This window comes from Rhineura floridana, chromosome 4 (assembly GCF_030035675.1).
Source record: "Rhineura floridana isolate rRhiFlo1 chromosome 4, rRhiFlo1.hap2, whole genome shotgun sequence".
Classification (NCBI taxonomy): domain Eukaryota; kingdom Metazoa; phylum Chordata; class Lepidosauria; order Squamata; family Rhineuridae; genus Rhineura; species Rhineura floridana.
In genome coordinates this window covers 147,817,293-147,840,276 of record NC_084483.1, presented here as the reverse complement: position 1 = coordinate 147,840,276, position 22,984 = coordinate 147,817,293, and the positions used below count along the sequence as shown (strand labels likewise).

Below are 22,984 nucleotides of genomic sequence, written 5' to 3'. Positions count from 1 at the left end.
GTGAAGGTGCCATCTTGATTTCTCACTTCAGGTGCAAAAATAGCTAAACCCATCACTGAGAGCAACAGTAATAGGTGTGTCAGTCAATCAGTAGTAAAATGAGCAAGGGTGGCAATATTGTGTGCAAACTTGCTCAGGGTGTTAATTACATCTCAGCTATGATCTGTGTCAGGGCAGGCCTATGGTGTTAGGTGTCCAAGGGGCCCACTCAGCAGAATGAGCAGGAAGGCCCACACACACATAGCAGAGCTGGCTTACCACATTTTGGAGTAAGGGCATGGATACACTGTGTGATAATATGCATTCAGTGCTTGATGCAAGTGCTTTATTTGGGTGCTCTGCACATGATGTTATCCCCATGTCATCCCTGTCCCACACTATTTGTCGCTCTAAAGAGCATTCTGCTGAAACGGTCATAATCCATTTTCTGCCAAGAAAGCATTTCTCAAGTGCTTGCCGCATACATGTGAGCACAGAGTGTGCTGTCTCAGGGCAGACCTGCTGACGGTGCAAGGCTGTGCCACTCCCCCTCACCATGTCTAACTTATCTATGAATGAAATAGGCAAATAGGAAGCAGTACAGTAGCCTCCTCTGTATACCGATATATATCCCTGTAGATCAGTACAGGAACACACCAGTTTCCAGCCCCTCTGTTGAAACATTGTGAAAAATAATTGTTAAAAAAGGAAAATATGTCATTGCTAAATTATATTAATTAGGTGGAGATTTTTTTTACATGTCAGTGGATGGATTTTCTATAACGTCTTTCACTTGCAGTCTTGCAGCTGTAAAGGAGAAACAAATTCCTGCTCATGCTAAATGTGCTGCCCTCTTTTATAACTGAGTCAGCCACTTTTCATGACCCTCCTATTAATACTGCATATGATTTTAGTACTAGTTTTATGTGTCCTGCTTCATTGAAAGTCAAATAGGTATGTCGTATTAAGTGCTCGAGGAAAGAGCAGAGGGGAAGGGTATGTGGTAGCAGTATTCTGTTGGTTGCATTCACTGGCTGTACATTGGGAACTGTCAGATCACAGTCTGTCACATTCAATGTCAGGATTGGTATCAAAAGCATCAAGATATCCCTTCCTGTTGACAGGGGGTGGGGTATTTGACTGACTTCCCACCCCAGAATCGGGACTTAATGCAGGCTGAACATCTGCTGCATATTTCTCTTCTCTCTGAGAAGGTGAATTTTCCTGTTTCTGCTTGAGGTTCTTGAACTGTTTGAGCTTCACGGGGTCCTTGATCTCTTTGGCACAGTGGAGGAAAATGAAGATGTCCTTTCGGAATTTGGAGCTCATTCCAAAGTAGATGATGGGGTTGTAGAAGCTGGCAGATTTTGCAAAAAGGCTGGAAAGGATGCTGGTTAAATTGGGCACAGAGTAACCATAGGCAGACCACATGGAGATGACTGCATATGGGGACCAGGCTGTGATAAAGGCTGTGCAAATGACCATGGACACCTAGAGGAGAGAAAGTGAGACTTGCCTGTTTCCATTTTCTTGCCAAGGGATCATAGTAATGAAGCAGATCTTGGAAAATCTGGAGACCTGGATCATATTTCTAAGTGCCTTATTGACCCACTGACAATATAAGTGATGGATTTCAATCCTCTAGAATTGTCTGCCTCCTAGCTATCTTAAATTTTAAGATTGTCTAAGCTTTACAAATTTTTTATATTAGTAATTGATCAGCAACTGGAGGCTTCAGGGCTCAGTCTGGCCCCAAGTACCATCAGTTGGCTGCTCAGTTACCAACCTAGATTGAAAAGGGTTTGGGGAGGGGGGCAGGGGAGGTGTTGTTATGGGAACTGCACTTGCTGTAGTTCACTTTCAGGGTTGGCAAAATCCTGGCCCGGAGCTGCTTCTGGATGCTGAGATGGCGTGTAGGAAGACTTTTTACCAACTTAAATTGCAATGCTGGCTGCATCTTTTCCCATAGGTCTGACCTGACCACAGTCATTCATGTCTTGGTAACTTGTAGATTGGATTACTATAAGGTGTTCTTTGTGGGGCTGACCTTAAAAAGAAATATAAATGTTTAGAAACTTCACTTGGTCCAAAATGTTGCCACTGAGGGAGGATGTTGAATATGGCTGGCATGCTGGAACATAATTCCAGTTTTACACAATTTGCATTGATTTCCTGTTGGTTTCCAGGCCCAATTTAAGGTGCTGTTTCTTACACTTAAACCCCTGTAGAAGCTTTGAACTGGATATATTGACTGCCTTCTTCCATATGTCCCTCACATGCACTCTGTCCCTATTGACTGATGTTTCATGGGTGACCACAAGGGACAGGTCTTTTCAGTTGCAGCACTGGTACTGTGGAATGCCCTACCCAGGGAGAACCACTTGGTCTTGTCCTTGTAGGTCTCCCATGAACAAGCTAAAACATAGTTGTTCTGTGAGGCCTCAGGTGATGGGCAGCTGCCCCTTCTGATTTTTGGTTCTGATAACTGTGCTCCGTTACTATTATTTGTTTGTTTTTTGCCCACCTCCCCCAGCCCTCTTCTGCTTAGGGGAATTAGTTTTATCACAATGCTCATCCAGGTGGCATGAAGCTAGCTTGTGGCATTTTTAAGGTGTATGGGGAATGGATGCACATTCCCATCTGCAGCCACTAGTTATGCATTGGGGTAGACTGGAGTCAATGCCTATGCAATGTACATTATTTAAATTGATCTTATCAAATATAACAAGAAGGTTTACATAAATAGAAACAAATATAAATCAGAACTATAGCATATGTATGTGCTGTGTCAACAAAAGACTTGTTTCCTTCTTACAAGGTCCAGATATGAGATTCCTTGCTCAATTATTTAATTAGTCCTGGGCATCAACATCAACTTCTTCAAATGAAGGACAATAACCTGTACATTTTGTTGCTGTTTTGTTTGACTTAGACTTAAGAGCCTGAAATATACTAGAGCTCCAATTTAATAGTGTGTGTGGAGCAGCTGAAGAGGAGCCTTTTTAAAAGCTAAAATTCAACCAATGGGATGTTTGATGAAGAGGAGCGGGTACTGAATGTAGCTTGTGGCATTTTTTAAGGCATATGGGGAATGGATGCACCTGACAGCCTGAAAGATGGGATTTCACCTTTTTCTTTTTTCTTTTAAAAGGGTGTGTGTCCTTGTATAGCCTTGCTAGTTTGGTCAAGGAAGAAGTTGTATCCATCCAACTATGTTTTGCTCATGGTAGACCAGGGATGGAGGATACATTTGATTCAGTTTTCATTTAAAGCAGAATTTATCAGATTTGCACTTTCCGAAACAATATGAGAACCAAAACACAGCCATCCTTTCAAATTTGCACTTATCTGAATTTTGTGATGCAGTTCTCCAGCTAAGCAATGCTTACAAAAATGCAATTATTAGTGAAAGTGTGCCCAAAATAAATATATTGGTAAAAATATATTTGGCTCCAAGTACCATCAGTTGCCTTGCAAAAATATGTACATTAGTCAAAACTGTATACCAAAACGTATTTATTAGAAGAAACTCTCTCTAAAATGCTGAAGAATTTTCATGAGGATTTTTTAAATTGCAAATTGCTGCAGAAATGCAGAGAACCAAATCTAAGATTAGACAAATGAGAAACGGAGAGGAATGAAATTGACAGATCATTCCATCCCTAGAGTCCACCTACTGAAAATAATGGATCTAAATTAGTATTGTCGATTACAGTACGGCCCTGCTTTCCGGCACTTCGCTTCTCTGCGCTCGCTAATGCGTCGGTTTTGAATTGTATCCATGTTCCATAGGTTTGGCGCTTTTTCTGTTTTTGCGGTGGAAAATTGCCAGAATACAGAGAGACGGTGAGTGCACAAATTGATAGTGCCTGACACCCTTCTCAGACTCAGCTACTGAGCGCGTCGTCAGAGCTTGGAAACATTCCTTTTTTAAACTACAGTTGGGCTTATGGGAGTTGTAGTTCAAAAAAGGAATGTTTCCAAGCTCTGACGACGTGCTCAGCAGCTGAGTCCGAGAAGGGCATCGGGCACCATTTTATTGTCGTAGGAGATGGTGGAGGGTGAGCGAGTGAGTGAGTGAACAGTCAGGGGGGAGGGTGAGTGGGCAAGGGGGGATGAGTGAGGGAGGTGGTAGAGGGTAGGTGAGCAGGCAAGGGAGATGAGTGAGGGAGGTGGTGGTGGGCGAGCGAGCGAGCCAGCGAACAGGCAGGGGGGAGGGTGAGCAGGCAAGGGGGGAAAAGCGAGGGTGTTGGCGGAGGGCGAGCAAGTGAGCAAACAGGCAGGGGGAGGGGGAGTGGGCAAGGTGGACAAACAAGGGGGGCAGAGGGCGAGTGAGCGAACAAGCAGGAGGGAGGGGGAGTGGGCAAGGGGGGACAAGTGAGGGAAGTGGTGGAGGGTGAGCGAGCAGGCATGGGCAGGCAGGCAGCTCCCTCCCTGTGATCCACAGCAGGGAGCCTGCTGCAGAAGGGGAGCACTACTCCCCCACCATAACGAGGGCAAGTGAACAAGTGAGCAGGGGGGAGAGGGCAATGCACAGAAAAGTGGAACATGGATCAGCTGTTGCACAGGGAGCTTCAGGGGCCAAGCACTGTCAGCTGGAGCTCCCTGCGGTACAGCTGATTGATGTTCCGCTTTTGGGCAGTTTTCGCCTTTTGACGAGGGTCTGGTCCCTCACCTGCCGTATAAGCGGGGCCCTACTGTAATTTCAGCGGGTCTGCTCCAAGTACATCTAACATTGGATACAGTCCCTTATCCAGCTACGGATACACGTGCAGACTATTTCCGTGGCCATATGGCTGCTCTCTCAATCAGAACATAAATGGCTTGAGCTGCTGCTGCTGCTGCTCCATCAAATGGTAATTTTCATTTTTCTGGATCTATTCTGATCTTTCTTTCTTTTCTTAATCCAAGATGTTCCTTCATTTTGCTTTTTGATCCACTGGTACTTAGGGATTGCTGGATCTATCAATATAGGTTCTCTTGGTTTCTTGTTTTTCCAATCTTAAATCGAACATTTCTGCAGCAATTTGTGATTTTTTTTAAAAAAAACACCTCATGAAGATTATTCAATATTTTAATGCAATTCCTCTTAATAAACACATTTTTGTATGCAATCTTGCCTAACAGACAAGTTTGCAAAGGAATTTCACTAATATAATACATTTTGTATGTAATTTTAATATATTCATTTTTATGCACACTTTGCCTTTAGTGGAGAATTGCATCACAACATTTGGACGTGCAAATTTCACAGGATGGCTACGTTTCAGTTCTCACATTGGTTTGGAAAGTGTGAATTCGATAGATTTGGCTTGAATGCGAATTGAACTGAATTTCTGCCCCATCCTCACTGGCGCTTACTTTTGCCATGGGAATTTAGGCAGTAAGAGCAGAGAGAACACCACATGTGCTCTCATTTTTCCATATATAGTGTAAATGGGAATGTATATGTGTGTGTGAGAGAGAAGGGAATGGCAGAGAGAGGAAAGGAGTGTCCCTCCCACTTTGGGCTTTGGGCTTAGCTGCTACTGCCATGCAACTCCAACCATTTTTCCAAAGGGAATGCAGCCCTTGACTTTTAAAAGTTTCCCCACCCAATATAGATTAAAGAATAGGCCAGACTGATCCTTGTAACACTTCGTTCTGTACGCCTCTGTCTGTCAGTTGGATCACCCACTCCACCAAGGGCATGGCTTGACTTGACTGTATTGATGATGGACACATATGAGAAAACCACGATGGACACAGGTAGGAAGAAACAGCAGATGAAAATGGACACTATGTAAGACTTGTAGATTGTTGAGAAGTTCGCTTTTGCCCCGTCTATTTCACATGTCCCATACATGCGATCTAGGAAGCAAAAGAATGTGGTTAGTCATTCATTTTTAAAATCAGGTCACTATGATTTTCCAAGTTTAAAATCCATTATGATGAATTTCTGTTTAGAATCCCCGCTGGGGGAAAAATCACAATGACTTAAAGAATTGCAGCAGAGTTTTTGCTATAATCTTCATTTTAATTCAGCTTTCCTCCTGGGTAATAGCAGTGACCTGGCACCTGCCTTCTTCAGCCTAGAAATAGCAACTTGCTTGATGTACCACAAACAAAGGTGGCAATAACTAGATATATGGACCAGCTGGACACTGCTGTGGGGGTGTCAAAATGTATTAGGTATTTGATTCTCAGTCTCCTCTGGAGAGAATTCTTGTGGAGAGTGTGGGGAAAAGGTGAAGAAAAGGTGCAAGCTCCCATGCAGATACACCTGTGCTATAGTGCTCTTATGGCCGGCACTGACAAACACCTCCTCCCTGGAGTCCATTTGGAATGGCTCCCACTGAGCAATGCAAAATGTTAATTGAAAATCCATATGGAAAAACATGTGGTTCCTTCAGTGAGTTCTAGTTTGGGATTATGATAACATTTTTTTTTAGATTAACACAGTGCAATCCAATACATCTTTCAAAAGTCTAATTGAGGTCAATGGTCTTATACCTGACCCAGGTAAGTGAGTATGGGATCGCACCATCTTAAAATGGTGGTCCCCACATATAGAAATAGTTGGATCTAGAAAACAAACCTAAGCACTGACACTAGGATCCTGAAATTTTATTTGTCTAACAGATTTAATTGTGTAAAAATAACAATTCCCTTACATTACCCACATAGATATTGGATATCCCCCCCATGCCTTGTTCAGTCATAGAGAAAACTCCATTACCTATGTAACTGCCCCATCCTAGGACTGGAGCGACTGACCAGAATAAAGCTGCTATCCATATAAGGAAAAGGGCACAGAGATGTTGCTATTGCTGATCCAATGCCCTAAAACACACAGCAGAAGAAGTTTTTGCAGTTGTACACTTAAGACACGTGATCATAATGAAGAAAAACTACATTGATACATTTGGGTGATGAGGGATCCAATTACCCACATAAATAATTCCCCCAAAACCAAATTTGAGTCAGTTGGATATATATTAAAGAGGAAAAGTTAATAGCTAGAAACATTAAAACAATAGATCTGCCAATAAAGCTATACTGTCTCTCAACCAACACTGAACAAATTTTCTGAAGAAAATTGTTTTCCATCTAAGGATGTTTGCATTTTTACAAATTTGTAGGGCAGTACAATATCTCAGAGAGGAGGTCAGGTCTGCCCAATTTTCCTGCTTTTTCAAGTTTGATAGAAGTATCTGTTGGCTATGGGTACATTCTTAAACTGCAAGTTTTTTTTTTGTCTATTAGTGAATTTCTCTGCTTTTTAATCTGGGAGGTAAGAAATGGGATACTGTCGTGTCCAGGTTGGGACTCAGGAACCAGACCAGTTGGTGAAAGCAAATTAGTTTTTATTAAAGTAATATCCAGACAAAGACTACGCCGTCTCATGAAGTTTCAGTACAACACATAACCTGCGACTTAGAAGAGAATTGACAGAACAAGGAACCACATTCCCCCTGTCCCTTAAGAAGGGGGCAATCTCTCACTCCGCCTCAAAGTGCTCACATCCACACCCCTCCTCTCCCCCTTCTTTTGCTGCCTCTTTTGCTGTCTCCTTGTACGTGGTGAAGGGGGTGCCACTGCCCCCTCCCCTTCTGAGGACTCTGATTCAGGTATGGGGGAAAGTGGGGGGGCAAGGCCTAAACCATCTGGCTGCTTCTCCTTGCTTTTCCCTGAATCAGGAGGAGGTTGGATTCCCCCTTGCCCTCCCTCCTTCTCCAACTGCTCTAAGCTCGAAGGGGGAGGAGGCGTGGGAAGCTCACAGGAAGGATATGTGTCTGTTGGACATTCAAGGTCTTCACTGCCAGACAGTTCTATCTCTGAGATTCCCTCCCCCTCCTTTGTGTCTTCTTCACATGGCTCTGGCCAAATGACCCCCTCCCTCTCCTCATCTTCTGAAACATCAGGGCCCCAATCCTGCATCCTGACAGATACTGTGCAAGTTTACTGAGAATGGATTGATCATTGGATAGGTGAAACTGACCACAGGGAATGGGAGGGGGAGAGGAAGGGCAGGGGTAGGGGTAGTGGAGGAGGAAGGGGAGAAAGGACAGATGGGAGAAGGGGGAGGGGAGCAGGAAGGAGGGGGAGGGGAGGAGGGCAGGTTTGATCATTTGCATGCTTATTGAGTTCAGTGGGATTTACTCACATGCAATCATGCTTAGGATAGGTAAAACTGACCATGGGGGGAGGAGGAGAAGAGGGAGGGAGGGAGGGAGGGCTAGAGTGGGCAGGGGAGGAGGAAGAAGGAAGAGGAGAGGGGAGGAAGAAGGGTGGAGGAAGGGAGAGGTGAGGGGAAGGAGGGGAAAGGCAGGTCTGATTATTTTTATTTATTTATTTATTTTTATTTATTATTAAATTTATTAGTCACCCATCTGGCTGGTTGTCCAGCCACTTTGGGCGACGTACAAGGTAAAAACAGTACATAAAACAATTAAAAAACTTAAAAGACAGTAAGAACCTAACCCACCCCAAAAGCCTGCCTGAAAAGCCAGGTCTTCAAGGTCCAGCGGAAGCTCATCATAGACGGGGCATGGCGTAGATCATTTGGGAGAGAATTCCACAGGGTGGGGGCCACTATTGAGAAGGCCCTCTCTCGAGTCCTCACCAGTCTAGCTGTTTTAACCGGTGGGATCAAGAGAAGGTCTTCTGAGGCTGATCTTGTTGAGCGGCATCCTTGCCGATGCTGGAGGCGCTCCTTCAGATAAACTGGGCCACAACCGTATAGGGTTTTAAAGGTTAAAACCAACACCTTGAATTGGGCTCGGTAAACAACCGGTAACCAGTGCAACTCCTTCAACACAGGAGTGATGTGATCTTGCCGGCGGCTGCCTTTAATCAGACGAGCCGCCGCATTCTGTACCAGTTGTAATTTCCGGACCGTTTTCAAGGGTAACCCCACATAGAGCGCATTACAGTAGTCTAGGCGAGTGGTGACCAGGGCATGTATCACCGGTGGGAGCAGATGGTTTGGAAGGTAGGGGTGTAGCCTCCGTATCAGATGAAGTTGATACAGAGCTGCCCGGCTCACCGCTGAAACTTGAGCCTCCATGAACAGCTGGGAGTCAAGAACGACCCCCAGGCTACGGACCTGGTCTTTCAGGGGCAAACGTACCCCGTTAAGCACCAGGTCTATATCCCCCAACCTTTCCTTGTCTCCCACAAACAGCACTTCGGTTTTGTCAGGATTCAGCTTCAGTCTATTCCTTCCCATCCAGCCACTCACCGACTCCAGACACTTGGACAGGGTTTCCACAGCCAACCTCGGTGAAGATTTAAATGAGAGATAGAGCTGCGTGTCATCCGCATACTGATGACACTGCAGCCCAAATCTCCTGATGATTGCCCCCAGCAGCTTTATATAGATGTTAAAGAGCATTGGAGAGAGGATAGAACCCTGTGGCACCCCACAAGTGAGAGGCCATGCTTATTTGCATGCTTATTGAGTTTAGTGGGATTTACTCCCATGCAATCATTTTTTGATTAGGTAAAATTGACCATGGGGGAGGAGGAGGGGAAGGGGAGAGGAGAGGGAAGGAGGAAGGAAGAAGGGAGGGGAGAGGGGAGCAGAAGGAGAGGGAAGGAGGGGATTAGAAGGGGAGGGGGAGAGGTGAAGGAAGGAGGAGGAAAGGGGCAATAGAGAGGTGATGGGAGGGAGGAGGAGGTGAAGGCAGGTTTGATCATTTGCGTGCTTCTTAAGTTCAATGGGATTTACCCCTGTGCAATCATACTTAAGATAGGTAAAACTGTCTAAAGTGAAATAAATATCTGGTGTGGTTGTGGCCCCCTGATTAGCCAAGCCAAGCAGCTGTGAGTCTGGCTTTTAGAACACTGACAGTTAGGTTCTTACTGAGCATGCCTGGGCTTATCATTGACTCCAATGCTAAATTTCTTAAATTAGTAAAAAAACTGGCCAGGCATTTTTTAAACTTTTAAACTGCAGAAGGTGAAGGTCAGAGTATGGGGCAAGGTCAGTAATAGGAGTACAGGTACTCTGTGAACATGGCTGATTTTTAATTAATTTCAACAAATTATGAGAACACTGACAGAAAAAAGTCCAACAGGGATCTGTTTTTCCCCTCTCTTTTTACACATTGAACTCTTGATTCTCTTTGACTGTTTTGTATATTGCCATGAAAATTTAGATGGTTGTTAAGCAAGCGTTTCTGAGTTCAGGACTATAAGTTCTGTAAGGTTTTGTTTTGAAATGAGCTCATGGAAAGCATCAGAATGGCATGGGAGTATTTTCAATTTAACATTGTGGAACGAAAAAATCCATCCTGGCTATAGTATACAGCTACTCTCATGGCTGTATAATTACCTATTCCTGTTCATCAGGCTCAGAATAATTGTCCATTGATATGAAGGGAACACAATATTTATTCAGCAATCATGCATGACTCCCTTTATTTGTAAAAAAAAGGAGCTGAATTGGTCCACAGGAAAAAAACCAAAATTCAGAGTTGGATTGTTACAACCAACCAAAATCTCACAAAAGTTTGCAGTGCCACATGCAAACAACCTGGGAATCCAAATGAGGGTAACAGGAGAATAGAACAGGGTCATTACTGATGGCAGATTTCCTGTCCTTATGGAAATATTGGGGTGCAGTCATTAGGAGGAGATTGGAAGGGTTCACTGCTGATTTCAGTGAGCCACAGTTTAGCATTCTGTTCAAACCCTAAACTGTGGTTAATCTTAACAATGGTCACTTGAAACAAGTCATCTTCACAAATTATTATTTGAAATTAGTTTTTCAGCTAACTAGGCGTAGTTCAGACTAACTGCAATTTGTCCAGGTTTGGCCATAATGCTTAACTGCAATTAGTCTAAAGCAGAAGCAACAGTTTCTGGACTTCTTTTGGCCATGCTGAAGGAGAAACAGAGAAGAGTGCACAAGCCTAAGGATCACTCCAGCCTGTTACCTTAAGGATATACCATGGGTACATCCAAATGAGACCAAAGTGCCTATAAAAGATTCTCTAGAATTAGGGTTATGTGAATAACCCAGACTTCTTATAAAAACATGTTATTGATTGTAAGAGAATACCTGTGGGAGAGAGAATCAAGCAATGCAGTCTGTGTTGTCCAAAACATCTTACCTCTATCGGGATGGCATCCTTTTATATAGCGGGTCACGCTAATCACTGTGAGTATATTAATGCTAGCAAGACCAAACAGCAGTGTCAGAAATCCATCAACCTGGAAAAACAAATAGCAATGGAGTTGTTTTAACAACTGAGCTTCAGAATGCCAAGAGCAACAAAAAATATTGGGATGGTTCAAATGATCTCATATATTCTTTAGGGCATACAAGCATCTTAGATATCAGTGAAATATCAAATGGCAAGGGATGTTATCATCCATATGATCAGTGAACATGTAGGCATCTGAAAATCAGGGATGCATCATGTGAATGAGGGGAACATTAAATGAACAAGCAAACACATGCTTTAGACACCCTCCCCCAAGCTTATGAGTTTCTCAAATGAAAAGTAAAGATGAAAAGAAGATTTAACATTGTGTAGACAGAAAAGGTATAAACTCAGCATGCCTCGTTGCCATTGATTTCAGTGGATGAGATCAGCGAAATCAATGGGGCTTACAAAGTACTTAATTTTGGATGGATTGTAGCCAAAAGAAATAAGCAGAATAGACAAAAATCAAGCAGGTAATACCTTCCCCATAATTTATCTCCACGTCAGGAAAAGATTGAACTGCTAAATAACCACATGTCATCAGGCTGTTGTTAAAGCTACAGGAACAAAGGCAGTAGAACAGTAGGTAACTCCAAGCATGTAAATCCAAATGGATACCACAGCAGGGTGCAACAACAACAACAACAAAATACAATAAACACAAAACATAAAGCATAAGAAAAACCAAAACTTAAACCACAATACAACAATAACTAAAAGACAATAGCTAAAAACCAAGTGTAGCCTTTTTCCAATGACTGGACAAACAATTAAGTCTTAACCTGGCACCCAAAAGACTGTAATGCCAGTGCCAGTTGAGCTTCTGCAGGAAGGTACTCCAAAGTCAGGGCACCATCACAGAAAAGGCCCTGTCCTTTGTGCAAGCATAATGCACCTCACCTCCAGTACTTGGGGAAGATCTTAATGCATGGGCAGGACAGTATGGGATGGGTGGAGGTGCTCCTTCAGGGCTCTGTTTAGGAGTTTAAAGGTAAGTAGCAGCACCTTGAAATGGACTCCAAAGTGAGTAGGCAGCCAATTTCATTCATTCAGTTGGTGTAATATGGGTCCACCTACCTACACTAGACAATTTCATGCAGCCAATTTCTGCTCATTGAATCTTCTGAGTCATCTTCAAGGCACATATAACACATTAGAGTGGTCCAGCTGGGATGCTACCAGACAAGCTAAGAGCATTGTAGGTGGGTTGATCGATGGTACTCCATGCTACCAAGGCTACTTCAGTCTCCAATGCCAAAGCTGGACCAAGAAGTGCCCCCAGACTGTGCACATGCTGTTTCAGGGAGAGTGGAACCCCATCCAGGACAGGAAGAACACCACTTTATTGGATGTGAGAGGCACTATTATAGGGGTTTGGTTTAGAATTAATGATGCAATCCTATGCACACACATGCATTTATTTTTGTGGGATTAACTTCTAAATATGCTTACATAGGATCAGGTTTTTTAAAAAATTGATCCTGTATCCAACAAGAGCAACACACACATATTTAGCAAACTTTCTTTTCACTCTGAGTTCATTCAAGGGGCAGTTTCAAGTACAAAATGTTTGTGATCAGGCCTGGCTGCCATTAAAGATACAGAAGCGGGGTCAATAAAGCAGTTAATAACCCTAGCTCTAAGTGACACAGCTATGCATCGAGTCAGGTGCAAACATGCTTACATTACATTTCAAATAACAATGTCTATGTTTTCACTAGAGTTTTGAACTAACACAATGGATACATTAAAATATAATGGTGTTTGAACAGCCCCAATTTGGGAATACAAAATTCTTTGCAGGAGCTTTGAAAAGTTATCATACTCAGGGCTGATGCCAAAGGTTGGCCAGGTTGGGCCCTAGCTGAGGGCCCCTGCAGGGGGCCTGGGGCAGGCTGGCACCCAAGGGCCCAGTCATGCCTGGCGCCGGCCCTGATCATACTTATTGAAGTGTGGAATAAAATAACCACTCAGGCCTCTAAGCTGGCACATTAATTCTGACAGCTTTAATAAAAATCAAGGATGTTTAGCCAATTTCAGTTTTGACTTTGTCAGCTCTTCTTACCAATTAGAAAATATTAGCAGATTGTCAGTTTTGCTTCCACTCTCTGCATTACACCAATACTGTTGTGTCTATAACTAATTTTTGCTTAATGATTGCCTAAGTGCTAAGACATGAACACAAAAAAGGGTCCTGTTTGGTAGGCTCTCTAGTTCTCATGCCATATTTTAAACTGCATTATTGTCAGAGCACCCTAAAGCTAAAACTCAATGTGCATTTACTTGAAGGTAATTCTCATTTAACTCAAAAGCAATTACTTCCAAGTAATCATTTATAGGACTGTGCTGCTAAATGTCTAACAAGAAATGTTTGTAAAGAATTCAGATTCAGACAGCAAATTTCTTTACTGTTCCTACTCTGGTTATTTTAACAGCCTGACACACAAAAATATAGATTAAGCTTTTTGTGGCATGGATGTAGAGGTGCGAAAAGTTCCATTTCCTAAATTTCTCTGTGTTAGACAGCTGTTTAAGACACAGGAACACCCCCCCAGGTGACAACTGTAGAAATTCCTGAGAATACAAAAGCATCTTGAAATTGCTTCCTATTTCGATAAATATATGGGTACTTGTAGAAGAATTGGGAGGGGCAGCAGTAGCTCATTGCTAGATACTGTACTCTGCATGCAAAAAGTCCCAGATAATCATTGCCTTTTCGAGGTAGACTCCTGTCTGAAACCCTGAAGAGGTCTTGCTGGTCAGTGCAGAAATACTGAGGCAGATGAACTAATGAACTAACTTGATATCAGAAAGCTTTCTGTGTCTCTAACTAGGAAAGCTCTTTTCCCTATGTAAGATTGCCAAGTATCCCAGGAAAAAAGCCTACTTTGCTCTTGTGCCCTGAACATCAACTTAATCATCAGCACAGATCTGAATTGTTACGTTAAAGAGTGTGATCCCAAAGTACATGATGCACCTACTGCCATCAGCAATGCAATGAGCGCTGGTGCCCAACTTTTCTTTTTAATACACTGAGATTCATATGTAGGTGTGGAAAAAGCATTCATAACTCACAGTGAGAGAGGCTACATGGGTCCTTTGGGTTGTTAAGTCGATAGTGGTACCTTCTCAATCTTCATGTATGTATTGGGACCAAAATATATTCAGGCAGCATTTGTTCAGTTATACTTTTGCATATTTAGTATACAAAAAGTAACATGAGAACCAATGGGTGTATTCTAAAAGAAGTACTGCCGGAAAATATATGCCTCACTGCATGGAAGTCATAACCTTGATCTGGAAGCTGTGGTGGTGAGGGAAGTGCTATAGACGTGCATGGTCTTTTTAAAATTATTACCTTACATCTTCCAATCCAGGGCCCTCACATTTAAAAAAAGTTAGAAAGCTGAACGCTAGCTCTGATTAAGCCCAGATTCTGGGCCGGCACCAGCGGGTGGTCAGGTTGGACCACTCCTTCGGGTGGGATAGTGAAGCTCCCACTCGGCAATCCACTGCAACATTGGGCACGGCAGCATTGGGTTGCTGGATTCAGTGACCTAACACTGCCATGGATCACAAAGCGGGAGCTCCCATGGCCCCCACCCTTATACAGGTGGTACAAGGTTTAAATAAGCCCAGTGTGTGCAGGTCTTCTGTCACCCAAGGGGTGTGTGTGGGTGTGGTGGAAGGGAGAGGTACAGTTTTCCCCTACTCAGAAGGAATGCTGCAAGAATCCCATACATTAGAGCAGCCTTTCCCAACCAGTGTGCCTCCAGATGTTGTTGGACCACAACTCCCATCAGCCTCAGCCAGCATTGCCAATGGTCAGGAAAGCTGGGAATTGTGGTCCAACAACATCTGGAGGCACACTGGTTGGGAAAGGCTGCATTAGAGGTTCTAAGACCGAAAGCACTTTAGTTTAATAGGAAACTTCAAGGACTGATACAAGAAGATTAGAGAGTGAGTCCTAGTGTGAGGTGCAGGCTGTTTGGGAGCTACTGCTGACTGTGTTCCTGATGGTGGATTTTTGGGGATTAAACAGGAATAGCCATGAATCTGCTGGCTCCTATGCCAACCCATTGACAGTGACAGGTGAGGGGCCCGATTTGGGCCAGCTGGAGTAAATCAGTCTCTCTCTCCTCTTCATTGATCATGATTTAGCATGGATTGCAGCAAATGGAGCCTCATAGTCATGCATCACTTAACAACCACCCTGCTTTTGTACTTCAGCTGAGGCAGAAACAAAATAAAATGGGAGGAGCTGGGGAGCTGCATTCACCTTAGTGATTCACAAGTTGTGCAGGACTGGTTAATAACATTGTATCTGCCCTAACCAACTATGGTTAAAGCTAATCAGGTTCTCACTTAACCATGGTTTTCAAACCACCTTCAAATCAATGAATAAAATAGGAATCATGGTTAGCACTGGTGCAGATATAACATTAATTCATGGTTAAAGTGACAAGGGAGAGAATGGGAGGGAGGATTTGCACTGGAGAGAGAAGGAGGGAATATGTGATACTGGCAGCATTGCATCTGCACTATGCCATGGATTATGGATTTATTTTCTATGATTGCAGGATCCACAAAAATTTAGTTCTTACCTGACAAGTCCATATTGATGTGATAATAAATCCATCATCTCTGAATACATTGAAGATTTCAATGATTCCACGGGAATAACCAAAGACACTGGCATCAGATACAGCCAGGTTAAATGTCAGGTAATCCATTTATTTATTTATTTATTCGATTTCTTAGTCGCTCATCTGGCTGGCTACCCAGCCACTCTGAGCGACGTACAAAGCAAAAAACATATAAAACATCAAAAACACCAAACACTAAGCAAGAAAGCTAAACAATAACATAAAAACTAATTCAGTTACAATAAGGCTTCTCATCTGTATAGTCCAAAATGTGCGCCTTCAGATGGAAACTCGTGATGTGAGTCTTCCCACCCTTGCACAAAGACCGGTGTGGGTGATAGTTCATATGCAAGACCGAAAAACAACACCCCCTCTTGATCTCAGCATCCAACATCCAGTACATTCAGCGGGGGGTGGGGCGCAGCAAACAAACCCCTTAAAGTCGCGACTAACAGGGAAGTTCTCTTCAGAAGCCAAAAACAAAGGCATTAAGATGTAAACACTGCCGATATTAAGGGCAAGCAGACAGAGGTCAGATGGTAAGATAGTAGCGGCTGCAGGGGCGCTCCCCCGCCCTCAGCATTCACCGAAAGATCATCGCAACAGCATGGTGCTCCCAGGGACAGGCCACGGCATCAGACCCGCCAAAAGGCCACAGCCCCAGCCCAGCTCCAGCTCCAGCCCGGCTCGGTGCGACGGCGGCGGCGGCAGTAGCCCAGCGCAGACGAAAGCACCAAGCTGCATCCTGGTAAGGTACGAGGGAGACGGCATAAAGAGGGGGGAGGCTGCCCTGTATTTCCAATATGTTGTAGCCTCCGGCAAGGGGAATTTATATAGAAAATTACCCCATAAAAGCCGTCAGTGGTGGAGCTCCCTTGTCCGTAGCTGGGTTGAAGGGCAGCCCGCTGTCTGTAGAGTACAAAAATTACAACGCTGATACCAAACCAAGGCATCCAACCTGGAAAATAAAACAAAAAGCTTTGAACAGAAAGCTGCAAAAAGTAGTGGTAGCCAAGTAGGAAACTGTTCACAGTACAAACACATGACATTATAACCCTGGTTGCTTCTACCCTAGACCAGACCACTTTCAGGCTACTGCCATCAGTTGGGAGTGAAATTTAAGCAGAGATAACTTACAGCATTTTATTGGTCTGCAACACACTTCCCCATAATCAAGTTCCTTCTATAATATTTAATCATTTATTCCATAAATGTTCTTTAAAATAAGAAAGTTTAATTAAAATATTAGTTTTTAAATGGTTCTAAACTGTCCCTTAATTAGTTAGCTTCTGTTCCTTGCCGCAGTGCTAGTTTCCTTGCATTTCCCCCTTTATTTTATAGAAGAAAATAGTGCAATTTTGCGATAAAATAAATGTAGGGGGGATGTGCCTATCCATATAGCACATTGCAACTATATTTTATTACAAAAAGAATCACAGCAAATCAGGTCTGAATAAACATGGAGAGATCACACTCAAAAATCTGCAATGCCAATGTCATCAGCTGGATTGTAAAAAAGGGAATGAGCAAAATATGTCCTTTGAGGTACTACATAGGGGGGATAGGAATAGGCCATTAAAATAAATAAATGTCGCTTCTTCACAGATATGCCAGACTAAAAATAACAGGCACAGGGAAATAATACTGGCAGGTTAATGGATAAAATAGTCATTCTAGCAAAGGCTGTTTCTTCAAGAAAAACAGTGTCAAGGGTCACAGACTCTATGGCAGGATCTAGAAAGCTCTACAACAGGGTTGGGGAACCTTTTTCAGTCTGAGTGCCAGATTTTCTCATGGGGAACCTTCTGGGAGCCGCATTGGTGGGAGGCATCAGAAGTGGGAGAGATCACAGTGAGATGGATCTGAGGCAAACGTATGTGGAGCAATGGATATATCTCTTACCTTTGTACAGTAGGCTACATTCCAGCCATGAAAAAGCTAAAGGTTTCCACACAAATCTGTCTCTCCATCCAGTCAAGCAAGAGGCATCATCACAGCTCCAGGACACATTCCAGCCAGGCAAAGCATTCAGGAGGGCAGAGAGCAGGACCAGTGAGGAGTGTGACCCAGGGAGATGGCATGGCTTGGGGAAGAATCCCGAGGGCCGAATAAGGACGCCTGGAGGGCTGCATTCTGCCCTGGGGCCTGAAGTTCCCCACCCATATTCTACAATATTATGTTCAGCCTTCAGATGGGGACCAATGGTTTATTAAGAGGCTTCCAACCAACTAGACATCTAACATTTTTTTAAATTGGGGGTGAAACTATCCTTGATTATATACCCAACTGATCACTGCACTGTGCAGTTGACGGCATCCTGCCATTTTACCAGGAGGTCCGCTCCACGCAACTTAGCAAGTGGACCTTTAGTTTTGTGGCACCTACCCTTAAGAACATAAGAAGAGCCTGCTGGATCAAGTCAATGGACCATCTAGTCCAGCATCCTGTTCTCACAGTAGTCAACCAGTTGCCCATGGGAAACCCACAAGCAAGACCTGAGGGCAAACAGCACTCTCCTCTCCTGCAGTTTCCATCAACTGGTATTTAGAAACACACTGTCTCCACTTAGGGAGACAGAGCATAGCCATCATAGCTAGTAGTCATTGATAGCCTTTTCCTCCATGAATTTGTCTAATCCTCTTTTAAAGCTGGTGGCCATCACTGCCTCTTCTGGGAACGAATTCCATAGTGCAACTATGTGCTGTGTGAAGAAGTACTTTCTTTTGTGTGTCCTGAATCTGTTGACATTCAGATTAATTGGATACTCAAAAGTTCTAGTGTAATAAGAGAGGAAGAAAAGCTTTTCTCTGTTCACTTTCTTCATGCCATGGATAATTTTATGCACTTCTGTCATGTCACCTCTGACTCACCTTTTCTCTAAACTAAAAAGTCCCAAATGCTGCAACCTTTCCTCATAGGGGAGTCGCTCCATTCCCTTGATCATTTTGGTTGTCCTTTTTCTGAACCTTTTCCAACTCTACAATATTCTTTTTGAAATGAGGCGACCAGAACTGCACACAGTATTCCAAATGCGGCCGCACTATAGATTTATATAATGGCATTATGGAAAAATGGAAATGGACTGACATCAAGTTGATCCTGAGCTATGGCGACCCTATAAATAGGGTTTTCGTGGTAAGTGGTATTCAGTGGTGGTTTACCATTGCCTTCCTCTGAGGCTGATAGGCAGTGACTGGCCCAAGGTCACCCAGTGAGCTTCATGGCTGTGTGGGGATTTGAACCCTGGTCTCCCAGGTCGTAGTCCAACACCCTAACCACTATACCACACTGGCTCTCACAGCATTATATCAGCAGTTTTATTTTCAATGCCGTTATAATGATCCCTAGCATGGAATTTGCCTTTTTCAGTTGCTGCACACTGGATCAACATCTTCATAGAGCTATGAATGACGACCCCAGATCTTTCTCCTGATTAGTCATTGCCAGTTCAAACCCCATGAGCATATATGTGAAATTAAGATGTCTTGTCTCAACATGTATCACTTTACATTTGTTTACACTGAATTGCATTTGCCATTTTACTGCCCATTCACTCAGTTTGGAGAGGTCTTTTTGGAGCTCTTTACAATCGTTTTTTGTTTTAATGACAACGAACAATGTAGTATCATCAGCAAACTTAGCCACCTCACTGCTCACAGGTCCCAATGCCGATCCTTTGGGGACTCCAAATAACTTTGGGGACCAAAATAAGACAAGCTATAAATTATTATTAACCATTAAATTGCATAAATCTCAAAACCTTAGTGTTTCTAGATGCTACCAAAGCCATTGTTAAAGCTGAGTGGTGCTATGTATTTTATGTGCTAAAGCTTTCTCATTCTCATCCTGCATTTCTGAATTGGATCCAGCTATCCTATAGTCAGATAGCAATCTCATTCTCTTGAGTGTGAATTCTTATGTGGCCAAAATGGCATCATCCACATACAAGAGGGAAGTATCAGCAGGGTTGGGAAACTCCCACGTTTTGCAGAATTATGTTTGCTGCAATGCTGCCAGCATACAGAAGTATGATTTATCTGGAAGGTCTTTTTCTTTCCCAAAGATAAGGTTGCAGCTTGTCCAAAGTCTACATCATGGCTTTTTATCATTAGTTGACAGGCTTTATTCCCAAGTCAGCAGTTTCTTGCTTAGATAAGCAAGACAGGGTATAATTTTTCCATCACATAGCCGATTTGGAACATCTATGTTCATAGTAAATGACTAATTGAAATTAACTGTTTGCAAAATGAGATGAGAAGTCAGTCTGGCCTTGAGGGTGACAAAGACATTCTGGTATACACTGTCCCAGGCTACCTCGTCAGGCAGAAATTCTTCACAAAGATCTGTGAAAGGCGCAGCAATGTAGCCAAAATGTTTCATAAAGCACCTATAATATGCAGTGAGGTTCAGGAGGGATTGGGCTAGCTACTTGGAGATAGGAATGGCTTCAGTCTTTGCCTAGTTGGCTGACAATATCCGACTTTTGTCAGTCTACTGGACTATATGGATGGGGGAGAAATTCAGAGAAATTCAGTTTGCTGTACATTTTAATTAAGCCAAACAATCAAGCTTGCATTTCCCAAAATATGTACACTGAAGCAGACCTATTCTTTGAAATTCACACCTCTCCAAATTTGGCATTGCATTTCTCCAATTTAACAAATGTGTACAAAAATGCACATGTTGGGAAAAATATGGATAAAATATATAAATCTGTGAAAATAATTTACAAAAAAGCATTGTAAATATTGCTTGCAAAAATGTTTCTATTAAGCAAAATTGTATACAAAATGTGTATATTAGGAAAAAGTGATACTAACATGCTGATCAAGTCTCATAAGGTTTTTTTTTAAAAAAAATCACAAACTGATGTGGAAATGTGCAAAACTGAATTTAAGAGTGGGAAAAATAAAAAGTGAAATTGACGGATTCACCCATCTCTAAAATAGTAATGGCAACATTTTGGATCCATTGAAACACACTGCATTTACATGCTGCAGGTGTGCCTCCCAAGTTCTGCTAAATACAGGTGAGAGGTGAGATTATGGCAATTAATATCCACACTGTGTGAATTAATTTTAATAAAACGTTCCTACATCAGAAAAGAAACCCTTCAATTCTAAATTAGTGTTAAGCAGTCTTCCTATGTAAAACACAATATTCTAACCAGCCAAAGTAAAAAACAACAACAAGCTTGTATGTAGAAAATAGCAATACAACCGTCCTTCTACTGTCCCTGCTAAAACAAGATTAGCGCAGCACATGTCTTGTTTCTGTTCTTTGGGCTGATTGCAGGTGTTGCCACCACTCACCATATGCTCAGAGGCACGTTACCAAATTCTTCCAAGCTATACAGGAAGTGGTTTCAACTGTGAAAGACCAACCCAAATTGTGTTTGCATTTTTACAAACTTGTAGGGCAGTACAATATCTCAGAGAGGAGGTCAGGTCTCCTGCTCCCCTGGTGCATTCACTATAGCTGCCCAATTTCCCTGCTTTGTAAAGTTTGATAGAAAGATCTGTGGGCTATAGGTACATTCTTAAACCACAATGTTTTTTGCCTATTAGTTATGACATAACCTTTTGTGGTCCACTTTATTTGTAAGGTGGCACAAAATGTTGTGCTACAACTGACTGACACAGTTACCCTGTCTGGAAATGATCACCGACATACACCATACACAGACTTTAGAAAGTTGAATTATTTTTAGCACGCGAACTGAATGCATGTTTCATTTAGGAGAAGGGAGGATATTAGTTTTTTGGAACAGTAAATAAGTGACAGTGTTATTTTGCTAAGATAATACGAGGTCATATATTTCTACACATGATCCCCCCCTTTTTTCTTTCCCAAGCAAATCTTTACTTGCACTTTAGTATAGGAGCAGTTTGGATTATATGTAGCCCTGTTAACCTCAGGTATTTGGATTCAAGCCATTTTAATCCCTTTGAAATGAATGGAACCTAATCCAGTTACAGGCCAGGATTTCAGTTTACCTGACAAGTGGACTGGATTTACAATATTGTCTCTCCCTCCCTCCTTCTAAGTCTTTAAATGTCATATTTAATCAAAATGCACCAATGTTCTGTTTTCATAAAGAAGAAAAAAGGGATTCCAATGTATGACACCTTCCCCCTTAATGAAGCTCAACAGAAGTCCCTTTTAAGCTTTAATTCATAAATTAGACACACAGTCCATACGTACCTAAAGCCAGTAGATAAAAGCCAATGATAGTCTCTCCTTGTTCTGACACAGGAGCTTCTTTATTCAAAAAGGTGATATTGTTGTTCCTCCATGGTGCATGCAGGGAAATCTGGAGAGACATTTTCAGCAGTTCCTGACCAACAGCTTGCCCTTTTCCCAAGTCCTGGGTGCAAACAGAAACTGACCACTGACTTCCCACAACCTCTGCTCTCTGTATTCTGTGGTTGAGCCCTTAGACTGATAAAGCAGAGGGAAATCTAAGGAGACAAGTAAGAGCTTTGCAGGCTGCTGGTCCGTTTGCATTTGCTAATCCTATCTATTAATACTAGCGATCACCAATCTGTGACTAGACAAAGACTTTGTTATTTACTTGGGGCTACTACATGCAAACATGCATGTAAATCTCTGGCATAAAAGATGGTTGGTGGCTTGCATAACAGATGAAGCAAGCTTGGAATATAAAAACATAAAATGCCCATGTTCACTATGTGCATACAGATAACTAGCTATAAGTAAGCCTGCTCTAGCCTAACATGCACACTTTTAAAATAAATTACCAATACTAACATAATAGGATAATAATAGTATTAGTAATAGTAATAATTTACCCAAGGCTTTCAGAAAAGTGTTGGCTGTAACAACAATTTAAAGTCTTCACTAAAGGAAAATTCCTCTTTAGATAAACCATGAAATTCTTCTTTGTCTTTGGGCAGACATAACTAGTGCTGCACTGAGCCTTTCAATAGCCTTTCTCCCCAACTATTTGAGGGGTGAGGTAATTTCTAAAGCTTCAAAAGGTTATGTTCTTTCCGCTTGCTTTATTATGCAGTGATATTGGAAAGGACCTTCCCTGTGGTGGTACCTCACTTGTGGAACACCCTCTCCTTAACAAGGATTACTTGGTGTCAAGCATTTTCTTTCATGAAGATGCCAAGTAAAAACTGGCTTGTTCAGGCATCC

At 42.6% G+C, this 22,984-nt stretch overlaps 1 pseudogene; it reads right to left on the bottom strand.

Annotated features, from left to right (window-relative positions):
* Positions 1-1,035: 1,035 nt before the first annotated feature.
* LOC133384468 (opsin-5-like) lies at positions 1,036-22,145 on the bottom strand (annotated as a pseudogene).
* Between the last annotated feature and the right edge of the window lie 839 nt (positions 22,146-22,984).